The 13,249-nt window shown below is 41.6% G+C and overlaps 1 long non-coding RNA gene across 1 annotated transcript; it reads left to right on the top strand.

Annotated features, from left to right (window-relative positions):
• Positions 1 to 3,884: 3,884 nt before the first annotated feature.
• On the top strand, positions 3,885 to 5,144 carry LOC129599706 (uncharacterized). The gene is made up of 3 exons (XR_008691951.1): positions 3,885 to 4,252; positions 4,467 to 4,803; positions 4,886 to 5,144. It is a non-coding gene; the product is annotated as an uncharacterized LOC129599706 (long non-coding RNA).
• Positions 5,145 to 13,249: the final 8,105 nt, after the last annotated feature.

Genomic DNA, 13,249 nt, shown 5'->3' with positions numbered 1-13,249 from the left:
GGCATTCGGACTCTTATCGGCACTGCTGGCGGCGCTCCTGCTGCAGTGGGGACCGTGGTTTATCTACCAGATTATGGAATTATGTAGTGGATATGATAACATGGAGTTTTACCTGGTGGCTTATTGGTTAGGGTATTCGTTATCCGCTGTCAATCCTTTTCTGTTTAATCTGGGTAGTATGGAAATGCATAACGCTTTGAAGCACTTCTTTGATAGGGTGTTTAAATTTAAATAGGTGTTCTTTTAAGTCTACCGGCTAAAGAAAATAGCTGCAGATTCAGATGGAACTACAAATCCGCAGCAAAGATGTAGATGTTTACGTGCAGTATGAAACAACAAAATATCAGTTCCCAACTTCCCGTCGATAAACGCAGTCATGGTTTAATACGTATTGTATACAGTGTTGAAGATTATTGAGTTGAGATAATCTTTATACGAAATTACTTGCTCTTGTAAGCTGTAACGCTGGAACCGGGAATGAAACGTCATTTGTAATACTCGTACTGATCAACGTTTCGACATTAACCCGCTGACGCCCACTGGTGTTGGGGCGCAACAGGTTTTTCAAGATGTTTTTCTTAATAAATAACAGCAATTAATCGATATCTGTTAGCGTAATTAGCGTTACGAGACCTTGCAGCAGCAATAAAAAAACAAACCAAACTGGAATCTTAAGTCCCTCAGAAACCACGAGTTCGCAAAAGTCGCTAATTTCGAACTTTCTAACCTCCCAGAGTTCCTCGTAATTACCTAACTAATTAGTCACTGAGTCAATTAATCTGAGATAATTCAGTAATGTACTATCAGCAATGCTTTATTAGGTAGTAACAAGCATCGGTTCCCAAAATTAAACAGTGGATGGCCACGGTCCATCGAAAACTTGTGTTGCGTGCACACACCATTGGGCATGTATGGTCACTCCTGAAGTACGGGCGGGCGCAATTTCGAGACTGTTTATTTGACTTGGGTCATCAAACTAATAAAAGCTTGCAAGTTAAGACAACCTGTCTGCGCAAGACTGCAGAAATAGGAATTCAAAACAAGCTGTAATCTGATTCTGCTTTATGTATTTAAATGCTAAATGCTTATCATCAGAACAGTATCTGTAAGCACGATTTCATAGATTTGAATTCTAAACGTTTATCATCACTTTGCAACTCTACGCGGAAAGGTAAATCGCGGTTAACAAGTACGAAATTTGAACACACGGTGAAGAGTATTTACAAATAAGAATTTGCAAATACTACTTATTAAATAATACAAATCGTATCTGAAAATAGTAAAATACTACTTAATATTTTGTATGTAGTGGTATGTATGGTAAAACGATATCGGGTTATTTTGTATTTTTTGGCACAATTTACGAAAAGCTACAGTTACTAGATTAGTTACAGTACTACTAGTACTGCTAATATAAAGCCATCAGAATTAATGGTGTTACTGAAACCACTGAAGATTCAAGATAAATTTTCACCGCGCTCACGGAAATGCCTTCTCGTCACCTCGGGGGTGATGAGTTTACGGTCCACCATCATGGCAACGTCCCTCGTCATTGCTCACGCGGTTATATTTTCCAGTGTTACTACTTATCACGTCAGTTATTATAGCTCCAGCTCCGGTTATGGTTACAGTCCATATCGTTGTTACGTTTTTCGTCACCACAGCCGCGCATTTATGGGCACCCACTTAGCATTCCAAAGTGTTATGTGGATTTTCAGTCTGGGCCAGGCGATTACCGTTGGAATCTGTCTGTGCAAGCTGCCCAAAAGCAAAACTGCTTCGCAAGTGGTGTACGTGCAACCCGGCTATGGTTATCCACAAGGTGTGCCTTTCGATCCCAACGGTGCCAGAACAACCGGTCTATTTCGTGGCCGGCCAGCCAGCGGTCATGACGAGTCCGCCACTTCAGATGGTTGACCCCGATCCACCACCTGTTGTTCAAAATTCATGAAAGAATGGATGTTAAACTAAGTCAAACTTGTAATGCGTTCTGGCGTTTAACCCTAGCTGACCATGTTGCAATCCAATAGCGTAATGTTAAGATGGTTTGCGACTGACCATCTTTTTTATCGTCGATGCGCACAGCAGCATGTTAGAATCCGTTTCTTCCTTGAACGTACATTTGCTTGATTAATTCATACGAAGAAAATATGACCAGTTCTGCAATATTTTTGCGACAGTCCAAAAAGTGACGACTGACCAGCGGGTGAAAGTTGTGTCGCCTTGTACGGTATCAACCAGAATCCGGTCCACTGGCCACTAAACGCACTTTACTCTCTAACGATCAGCAAAGCCGGATTATTCAAATTTATTAGCAAACGAACATTAACCAGTGAAGTTTATTTCGTCGCATATTCACCAAAATATGAGACTTATATCACCTTGTAGGATAAAATCTGTAGCATTTTAATAAATTTTTTTTCCGGTAAGTATTACCAGTTTTTTTTTCTCAAAAAACTTCCGGTGACCGCCATAATCTAAACACGGCCCTAAACATTGTACGGTGACAGGCTTAGCATTCGTGATCACCTAAAAAACTAGCGAGAATTCGCAATCACCGTGCCCGGGTTGTGCAGCACAGCCTGTCGCCAACCAGCCGCGAAGGAAAGGCAGTCCAGTGAAATCCACTCAGCCGTTGAGACGCAATGACCTGGATTCGGAGTCCACAATAGCGAAAGAAGTATGCGATCTGCTGTAGCAAGAGTGTGTCATCAACGGTCGATCGATTCAGGTATATAAATTAATGTAAAATTGGTTAAATGATATGTCAATAATTAACTTATTAATAAATATATTTCGGGACTTTAACGCTTGTGAACAGTATAATTATAACATTAATTATAACATTAAAGAATAATATAAAAATTTTTTGTCGCAGCAGCGGGTTATGTCAGTAGTACAATTTTTTTGTTTTTAAGCGCTTCGGTTTATGTAGTAGCGTTGCCGCATTGCATAAAAAAACGTAGTTCATCTTTGCAGTTACGATGTGTGGCACATAGCCACATACAATGCAGCTGTGTTTAAAGAATCCAGTGAAGAATTGTGCGAAGTTGAACCTTGTCATCGAAAAACTTGAAAAAATCGTGAGTTCCTCGAAGAAGTCTCCGCAGCAAACGGAGCAAATTGTGAAAGTCTTCGGACGCGAATTTACCAGTCGCTGCGTTACTCGCTGGAAGTGATGCCTGTGCAACATTTTTTACGTAAAATTTTAAGCAAACTACGGATTGTTCCACTTGGGATGACCGGCGCAAAATGATACGCGGAAACACTTTATTTGACAGGGGTTCACGTTCGATTTCCAGAAAATGTACTGCAGATTTCGGGAATCCATGATCGTCCAATCATTGCAAAAACTTTCTTGATTTCTTAATTCAGCATCTTGAAAAATAGTGCATGTGATGGGATTCAAAAAGGTCCCTAATAGATAATATTAGATATTTTAAATTTGGTACATAAACGAAACACAACGTTTATCAATGACCGGCTTCCAGCACTGAAACTTTACGAAACCGCTCTAGTCACGTGTGACAGCAACTTGACCAACGTCCAGTGGAACTTTATACGCACGCTGGCTATATACAGTACATACATACAAATTACATAAAATTAATCTGTGGTACTGTTACTGCTTACGGGTATTGCGGTCTTCTTTCGCTCTTCGTAATTTTCGCGCAATTTTTTAGTTATTTGATGCCTTGACATCGTCTCTTATGTTTTGTTAAGTTGTGAACAAGTGCCCTTAATGGCAATAGCCGCCCTAATAGCAATAATTGCACGCCTCCAGCTGCGGATACGCAGCGAGTTACAGTATTACCTGGTGCTACTTAAACAACATTTCGGCAAAAGACATGAGCTTGTTCAGTGATTTCTCGTTGCGTGCTAATAACGCCATAATGGATTTCTAACTGTAAGCGTATGCCAGGCAGTGTCAATAAGCAGCGCATTTACAACGTGAACGATAAAATTATGTATAAATACAGTACAATCCATGAACCGTACTGTAATCGGAAAACTAAAGTGTGTTGTTTTGGATTATGTAGCAATATTATTTGTTATACCGCGCACTGCAAGTTTTTGACGTGCAATTTTTTGACGGTTTAGTATCGAATCACCCAACTGTTCGTATGCAAGATTTTTATTTTTCTGCATTAGTTTTTTTATGCCCAGCTAGTTATCGGATTACTACTGTAGCAAAATGACAAGCCCACGAGTCGTCGTTATTGTGGTCGGCTTACTCCTATTCGTTTCAATGGTATGGCAGAAATTTAGATAAAAGTCTTTAATTTTACGTACATTGCACAACGAATATTGCAACAACAGCTTTGTGATGTGCGCGTTTGTTGTTATAAAATTGTACAGTTTGTTTATGCCGTTTTCAACATCACAAATACGATAGATCCCAGGTATTCGAACAAGCATTTAAATTCTCTATATTAGCGGACGTAATACTACACATATCTGTGTAGGTTGTGCAAGCTTTTGGTGAGAAATTGGAGGAACTTACAGCGGACGAGAAAGGGCGATTGAAAAGCATTATACTAAGGGAAGGACAGACACTCGTCATATCATGTCCTGATCGCAAAGCACTGCGTATAAAAACCGCACAGTATCGTATTACTAATCCGAAAGTGTGTGGAAAAGGGATTTCGACATGCCGCAACGCCTGCCCCGGATCCTTTCAAACGGAAGCTCTGGCACAGAAATGTGATTTTAAATCCCGCTGTCGCCTGAAAGCCCGTAAGCGACGAGATCAGTGCGCCTCTGGCCATGTGGAACCGCTGGCTCTTCTGTATACTTGCAACAGTAAGTAAATCCTTTGCTGCATTTGCTGACGGGGTTGTGTGCTGTTGCAAGAATTGTAACTTTAATCACTGTGCACTTGCAGATTGGAGACAGATTTGGGAACAACGCAAGCCAGATGTTCATTACATGAGAGTATTGCAAAGTGGCATATGCAACTTTAGAAAATTCCTAAAATTCTGCAACTTTTAAGTTTTTATATGTGTACATTGGGGTTTTAAACTGTGGTTTGTGCGATTATGTATTTATTGAGTCATTGACCAGTTCAGAAAATTGTGTTTTTTGAAACGTTTTAAAAAGAGGATTGCTTTTACAATATTTATATACTACTGCATAAAGACGGTATAAATATCATAGTTTCAGACTGACAAACGGTATAAGCGGTAAAAACAGTATGAATGCCATAGTTTTCACTGCAGTTAAAACTTATGCACTAACTGATATCACTATAAATAATTAAGCAGCTGAAAGCCGGAAACAGTACTGTACTTACACAGACAGACAGCTAAGAGTTCTTCCGAAAGGCTACGCGGCCTTTCTGTAAGTATTAGCAAATTTATTTGTCACTGCTGCCAGCCAGCGAAGTTTTGCGACAGAATATCTACTCTGTTCGATAAGTTTGCGCCTCCAACAGTGATGGTAATTAGTTCCTGCAAGGTCACTGCCCTTAGTTAACAAGGCCCAGGGTAGCAGCAACGAGCGATGATCCCTTGGTAACAATATTCAATACCCCTCCAAAGACTACAGCTGTGGCCACCTCCAGTGTCGTTAGCCAGAGTAGCCACACTGTGTACAAGGTCCGCAGCGCATAGTGCAGTAGAAATGCGCCGCGAGTGTCTTGAGAGGCGTCGTTGTCTCCACATACTCATAACCGGCTAGTTCAAGCACCCAGAACCACGGCTGCAAAATACGTTCTATTATCACCTTGTCGTGTTTAACTGCTCCGTTGCGCCTGTCACTAGGTTTTACCGTATTTTAGAAAACGCACAAAATACGAATTTCCGTTAAAATCGTAAACAGCGTACCAGAAATGGCAGAGTACTCGGGAAAGTCGTCCTAATATTTTTCGGTGCATCGATGATCGATCTGTGAAAACCTATTTGCGTTTTAGGCATGTGACAATAATTATTACCGCGCTCGCGAGACCTTCCTTTTGAGTTTTGTCAGTTCTTAAATTGGAATGATGTACCTGAATGGTTTAGAGTGTACCTGCATTGTACACAAGTTCAATTATGTACGACGTACTCGTAAGTAAATTCAATGAAAGTCGTGGTTTAATTAGCAAACACTGGAAGTGCGCCGTCGTCCACGAGTTGGGATATCTTTTTTACCCGCCGAGTGACTCCAGTCGCTCGGAACATGTGGAGCTACCTTTGCCGACATGAGCCGTTTCGTCGGCCGAAAGATCAGTGAGCACGTTACCGGGAAACCTCGATTTGCGGCTTTCTGGGACAAGGTTAGAATCAGGCGGTTGGAAATGCAGCAGCCGCTTTAGAACAACGGAGTGTGGGTCCTATGCTGATGAGCGAGCCAGGTATACTCAGCGAGTAGTCCCCTCAGCAAGCCAAATATCCTGCGCACTTTTAAACCAGTATTGTTAGCCCGTTGGAGGAAACATACTACAATAGTACAACCTGTTGGCTCAAACAGTTTCACTAAAATTTAAACAGAATTACGAAAGTATCGAGCCAAACAAGAAACACAACGAAAACATGCAGCAATTAATTGTTAAATCTAAACAGAAGGTCACAAGACATGGCGCCCACTCTTGTCGCCAGCTGGAAGAACTAAAGCGAAATCAAAAGAAAAAATTTATCTGGTTCTTCCTGTAGAAAATCCTCACAAGACAGTCAGGTATGAAAAAATGCGCTCTGTTTAGATTACACAAGTAAAAGTTACAATGTCGTTATTGGTGGCAAAGCAGTGGCAGAGATGTTCTAAGCATTTGTACTGTAGTCTCAATTTGTACCTGACTGTAAGCTGCCTTTACATGGCACCAGAATGATAATGCTAATCTCGCGAGCTGTCGGCAATCGGAAAGTTTTTTACCTTTAGTTTTTTATTTTCCGTATTTTTTACTCTAACGCTTTACTTTAGCAATGGTCCAATTCAGTATTGTTAGCCAACGGTCTTTCCGTGAATGTAATTACATCATAATTACAGTATTGTATGTTCACATGAAATTCTAATACAAGCAGGCCGCCCGTCGTTTACGCGTCCCGCTGACGCTGCCCACGGTTTCAAACGGCTTAAAAGCGTGGGTTCCGCACGCCTAAGCTTCGGCGACCAAGGCCTAAAAAACCTTCGGTGATCAAAGGTTTGAAAAGCCTTCGGTGACCAAAGGCTTAAAAAATCTTCGGTGACCAAAAGCTTGACAGGCATTCGGTGGCCAAAGGCACAGCACGCCTTAATCACAGCACGCCTCACAACGTACATAAACAGAACAGCAAAATCACTGCTAAGGAGTGCTACAGCCGCAAATGTGTGGCGGTAACTGCAACCATTTTGCTGCAGTGCAGTGGCTCGCGTGGCGTGGCTTAAGTGCTTTCGTCATCGGTTTTTTATAATGCAAATAACTTACAAACGGGTGAACCGATTTAAACATTTTCAAGTACTCCGAAAAGATCAAACTTTTCTGAATCCAACAAAGCAGCAAACTCAAGGCGAAGAAAAATCAAGAGAGAAGTAACTAACGGTGGCCCACTTAAGTGTATGTCGCCCATCATAGTGGCCCACTTCAGTGCCTTTACGGGTCGCTTTTTGGAAAGCGTGTGCGGTACTACTTAAAGTTACACATTTCGAATAAAGCATCCTTTTTCACTGGCATTCTGTTTGAAGCGATGTATACAACATAATTAAGGCAACAGCTGCGTAACTGTACTAGCCGCCATTAGCAGCTGTCTGGTCTAAGTGTTTGCAAGATTCCACGATTTGCAATACGACTTCTTAACCCGGCAATGCCCGAGGTATCAAGGAATTTTTTGTCGAAGTTGAAATTCATACCATAGAATAACAATAATATAATGAACTTAAACTAATTTTTTCAAAATTTTTGCTGCAGTAGTTTAAAATTTGAAGGGTAGGTGGAAATTCCACCGCTTGGGCATTCACGATATACAATACGTACGGTGTGGGCAAGGTGGTTGCCGGTGCGACACCACACAAATTCCGTTGTACACAACACTGTGGCTACTTGACCTACTCGAATCAACCTGGCTGTGGTAGCTGTTTACAATAGTTAGCTTATGCAATTTAATTCATTATGAAAAGATTCATGGTTGAATTTATAATCAAAAGAATGTGTCGTTTCCGGTCAGCATGCAACAGGGTCATGGTGGGCTGCGCCAGTTTACATGTGCACAACACTGATCACAGCCAGCCATATTTATGGTTGGCTGTTTCGATCACAACGTCGTTTTATTGTTCTCTTACCTATTGCAGTCGAAGAAAAAATTGTGATATGATAAGAAAAATGTTTTATTACCATTTATGCTATTATAAAAGCACTCAGATGTCTTTATTTGTTTGATATTTTGATCAGCTAGATGACAGTGTTCTGGTTTGGCTACTCTCCTAGTGTGCAACGGCTGAATCATATGAAGTGTGCGGCTATGGTCACTGTGCCTGTTCAGGCAGCATGTTATTGTCCTACGCCAATGCCCAAGCGGTGGAATTTCCACCAGCTGTTTTTGAAAATTCACAGTTTTTTACAGAAGAGCTGCAAACTTTTGTGTGATACTGAAATTGTGAGATACTCACATGAAGTTATCACTAATTTAATCCCAAATTTTTATCACAACAGCCGATTTAGATACACTTCGTAGAACTTTATGTTATTTTTTCAGTGTTTTTTAAGCAATGTACGTTTTTTATGGTGTGTCTGATTAAAAAACTAAAATTCACTGTGAAGAGAGTTATCTTTGTTCTATCTCATGCATATGTAACCCAGGTAATGACAATAGTTCTGGCGTTGTAAAAATTAGCGAACTTTACTGGTGGTTTTTCCACCTAGCAGACGTTGCCGGGTTAATAAGCATATTTGGCAACCCACCATACCTTTCGAAAACAGAAAAAGTAAAAACTCATTTCAACAGCAGTCGATAGGATGACCGCATAATACGAATAAACAATGCCGTGCACAGTATTGTACATTCAGCAGAGCACTGTCGTATTGTACAGTACATGCTACCACTGGTGCTACATGTTGTTGGAGATTTTAATTAGGCTGCGGGTCATAATTTACAAGTAAGTAGGGCGAAATCGGCTTTTCAGGCATTCAGAAACAGTACTATAAAAAAGCGAGCGTGAACAGCAAATTGGCTCTACATGCCGGAGAGTAAATTGGTGTCCGGTCGTTTCTGCCGAAGAGTAAATTCGTGTCCGGTCGTTTCTGCCGGAGAGTAAATTTGTGTCCGGTGGTTTCTGCCGGAGAGCCGATATCGTTGTCAAACCGTTGACGAATCGTGCACTTGATTCCTGTTACGCTGTCGCATTCTGGAGCACCAGACGGTGAAATCTTTGGCCAGGGTTTGTCGATACTGACGATTCATCGCAAAAAAGAATACCTGTCACCACATTCAATTACGGACATTGTGAGCGTACTGTGACACAAGGAGTGTACGATTTGGGTTCACACCATAATACTAGCTGAAAGCAACTTTTCCACACCGGGTTTATTCATTTTAATCCTTTTAAATTGTCGAAATTGATTTTCAAAATTTCTGAAAGTTGAGAAACTCAGTTCAGTGTGGTGTCTGCGGTTTTTACACGCCTTGCAGAGAACTAGAAGGCCCGCGCTGAAATAAGCTTGTGAACAAAGATTTGTCCCAGCAAAAAGTTGTTTTTTAAATGGCGTCAATACATTATAGCTTTTCATGTTTCTTAGTATTGTTATTATATTAGAAATTAGTCCTAATGGTTTATTCGACGTTTCTACGATCTTCGTGTTTTAGTTTGTCATTAAGTTTTCTTTGGCTTCCTAGGCATTCCTGGTGTATTATATACGTACGTCCGCGTACAAGAAAAAATGATGTGCACGTATAATGATTAGTATTAATATTGATTCTGTAAACAAGCTGGAAATTATTGTTCGTCAATCATTAGCGTTTTTGACGGGTGTAAATGCTTAAGGTTATCAATACGACAATGTCATCATGTGACTTTGTAATTTATTTATACTGAGGCGGAATTGCAATCGTGAACCTGGACGGCGATCAAGAATGGCTTCGCGTCCGTAAATTAGCGGACTACATAGTGCGGTAATATGGTACCGCTAATATTAGCGGCTCTTGCGAAGCAGATCTGGCACCGTTACTCCTCTTCTAAATATCTGATATCGGGAGCCACTTATGTCAGCAGTATCCGATTACCATGCCGTAATAAACGTGAGTGTTGATATCCCTCCCCGGCGCCGATGTTCACGACCATGCAGCAGACCGGATGCATACAGCCACGCAGAGACGGCAGAGTACAGTTCCTCTGATCTAAGCAACTTAAGAAAAACCTTGAATCACTTCGAAAATTCGGAGAAAATTATTAAATGGTTAAAAACTTGTTAGGTTTATGGAACAACGGCACCAAAGATCCCGGTAATGAATATAAAATTTCTTCCAGTAACAGTTCGACTCGAAAATTTCGGCTGCCAGACACAGACTTTGGCATCAGACTCGGACTCGGCTCTTCAGCGCAGGCCCAGTGAGAATACTGTAGCTGTGTGTCGGGAAAATTTACCATTCACAGTTAAAAATTCAGTATGTACCGTCAGTTAGCATGCACGCTGCACAATGCGCATGCATTCCATTCATTACAGTAAATATGACACCCAATTATTAGGAAATGAACTATATTTTTACTGCTCTCTAACGTACCGGACTCGCAGCGTAGGCCAGAATCTGCGATAGTCTCGCATAGAAGAACAGTCTCAAGTCGCTTTTCCACGGTTGAGTAGAGTACGCCGTCAAAAGCGGGGGTGCCAGAACACAGACGCAATACCACAAGAAGGAAGCAAGCAACGCCTTGGCCATTTGCAGTCGCCGTCGCAAAATTCTCGGCTGGGCTACGTTGACGGTGTCGTGTCGATTTCGGAATCGTAAAATCAGAAAGATGGTGCCAAACAGCACTCCTTGTAGTACAATCGGCACATAGGATCCAATGGCTCCAATGGCAAGAAAGGTCGTGGTAACACGCGTCCATCCACATGCGCCTGATGGCAACGTCCCGTATGTTGTGCCGGGGAGAAACTGAGAGGTCACAATGTTCAGGCCAAGTGCACCGCACCAAACGCTGCATATGCAGATCGCCGAATTCATTCTCGAGAAAATTTTTTTATTCCAGTACGGCAGCAGAACAGCAGCGAAACGATTGCAGGCCGGTAAAACTGTTGCCCAGTTTCCAGCGAAAAAAAGAACACCGTAGAAAAATCCGGCGGGTACGCAATCTAACGTAAAGGGCATTCGCATCTGCGTCAGATAAACGGGAATATTTGCAAGGGGATTTAAAATAGGGCAGAATAGTATGTCAGTCGTCAGCGAGTGGGCAATCAGCAGACCAGAGGGAGATTTTAGTTTCTTCAGCCGAAACATGACCTTTAAGAGTGCCACAATAAGCAGGGTTCCAACGGCGCCGCACATACACTGCACGGTAATCCAGGTGGTCAGTTGTGCGGGGGAGACTCTAGTCGAGTTCAACACAGTGGCGTTGGAAGTGTTCCGATAACGGGGTATTTCACCTGAGGTGTTCATAATTTCTAATAACGGGGCCTGATCCAAATCTTCAGATATCGATAACTTTAAGTCAAACAATTTATAAATTATTTTCAAGATTTCCGATGTTCAACACTGAGATTCCAGAGTACTCGACAATCGTAAATCCAGTAAAAATTGTAGTGCTCCTAATCGAAGCATAAGGTTCAACAGGGAGCTGATGGGCACCAGCAAGCCAGATACAGTAACGATAAACGGTGCCGATATGCAATTATGGTGTTGATTCATTCACTACTGATGATTTCATCGTGAATGTGCACCGATTTGTTGAATACATTCCACTCATCGTTGGTTTTGAATGGATTTTGCTGCTATTCCGGTGATAATAGGAATGCCGTTTATGGGAAACAGTTAGGTACGCAGCTAACTGTTTCCTGAAAAGGGCATTCATGAAAGCTGTTGGCCCAAGTTTCATTGTGAATACTCACATACCATATGAAATTGAGATTGGCGGTTAGGATTAAACGGCAATAATTAAGTTCATCGAACACCAATTATTTTAGCAAGTACTTGGAGCATAAAAGCATGCAGATAGTACATTCATGATTATGTCGTTGAAAACGTGTTGCCACTGCGGGGTACATAACACACTATTAGACACTTGTGCCGGATTTTGTTTTCCGCACAGCTGAACCGGGTGGTGGAAACCAGCAGACGCGGAGATAGTTGCTATTAACGGCGGAACCAGCATCCCGCCGCTACAGAAACAAGAGCCTGAGGCAGAATAGAACGTCAATCGTCGGCGGTGCTGACAATGTGCACAATGAGACCACCGAGCAATTAACGCGCCATTTCGCCGCTCCTGTCGGTAACACGGGTGATCCCCGTATGCTAAACTCAGTCAGACTGGGCAGTTTTATCTGGAAAATCGCGGCGGTAGGTTGGAGTGTTTTTGATTCACCGCAGACAGAAGCTCACATTCTGATATGTTCACGATGAACCGATCTTGTGAGATTTCGCAATGCGAAGTTCAAAATTGCATAGCACTTCTTGCGGACGATTTCCTACTTTCTAGTACGTCAAGCTAACTTTGCTGGCAAAGGCAGATTCGTAGACTAACAAAACTATCACCGAAACCATTATTTTTCATCATTTTCAAACAACGGCAACACATGATTTATGAACACGTTTTGCGCAATAATCAATATGGTGTACTGGACTACCACCATAAGTACAAATTGAATAAGTGCTTAGTTATGATGCGCTATAAGGCAGTTTGCTCTAGTATTTAGTAATGTCACATTACTAGAGCAAACTGCCGTATAGTGAGTTATAATTACTATTGTGATAACATTACACTATACTTATGTGATAAAACTACAATAACAATAGTATCGTATTTACTTCCTCATTTTGAGTCTGCCCCAAACTTTCCCATTGTGAGCCTTCTCAAAATGAAGATCCAGTATCGCACTACTATACGAGGAGGAGCTACCTTGGCCCGATCACAGAAGGGTAGATTGATATTTGTTGTTCAACCATTTAATAACTTTAAATGACTGTATGTTAAGATGCACGCGGCAGTCTACGACTCTGCAGTCTTCAGGTACAAAGGACTCTGAAAACAGTCTAAAAGCCATGACTGCGGGACAAATTTTTTATATCTTGTTCCGCTCATGGACACAGCTTCGTTGTTCATGAACTATTTGTTTGCTGTAAATAAAATCATTGGTGTAGTATAAGATACC

Source organism: Paramacrobiotus metropolitanus, unplaced genomic scaffold (genome assembly GCF_019649055.1).
Source record: "Paramacrobiotus metropolitanus isolate TYO unplaced genomic scaffold, Prichtersi_v1.0 Parri_scaffold0000153, whole genome shotgun sequence".
Lineage (NCBI taxonomy): Eukaryota > Metazoa > Tardigrada > Eutardigrada > Parachela > Macrobiotidae > Paramacrobiotus > Paramacrobiotus metropolitanus.
The sequence above is the reverse complement of the archived record's forward strand: the minus strand, read 5'-3'. Positions and strand labels throughout refer to the sequence as shown.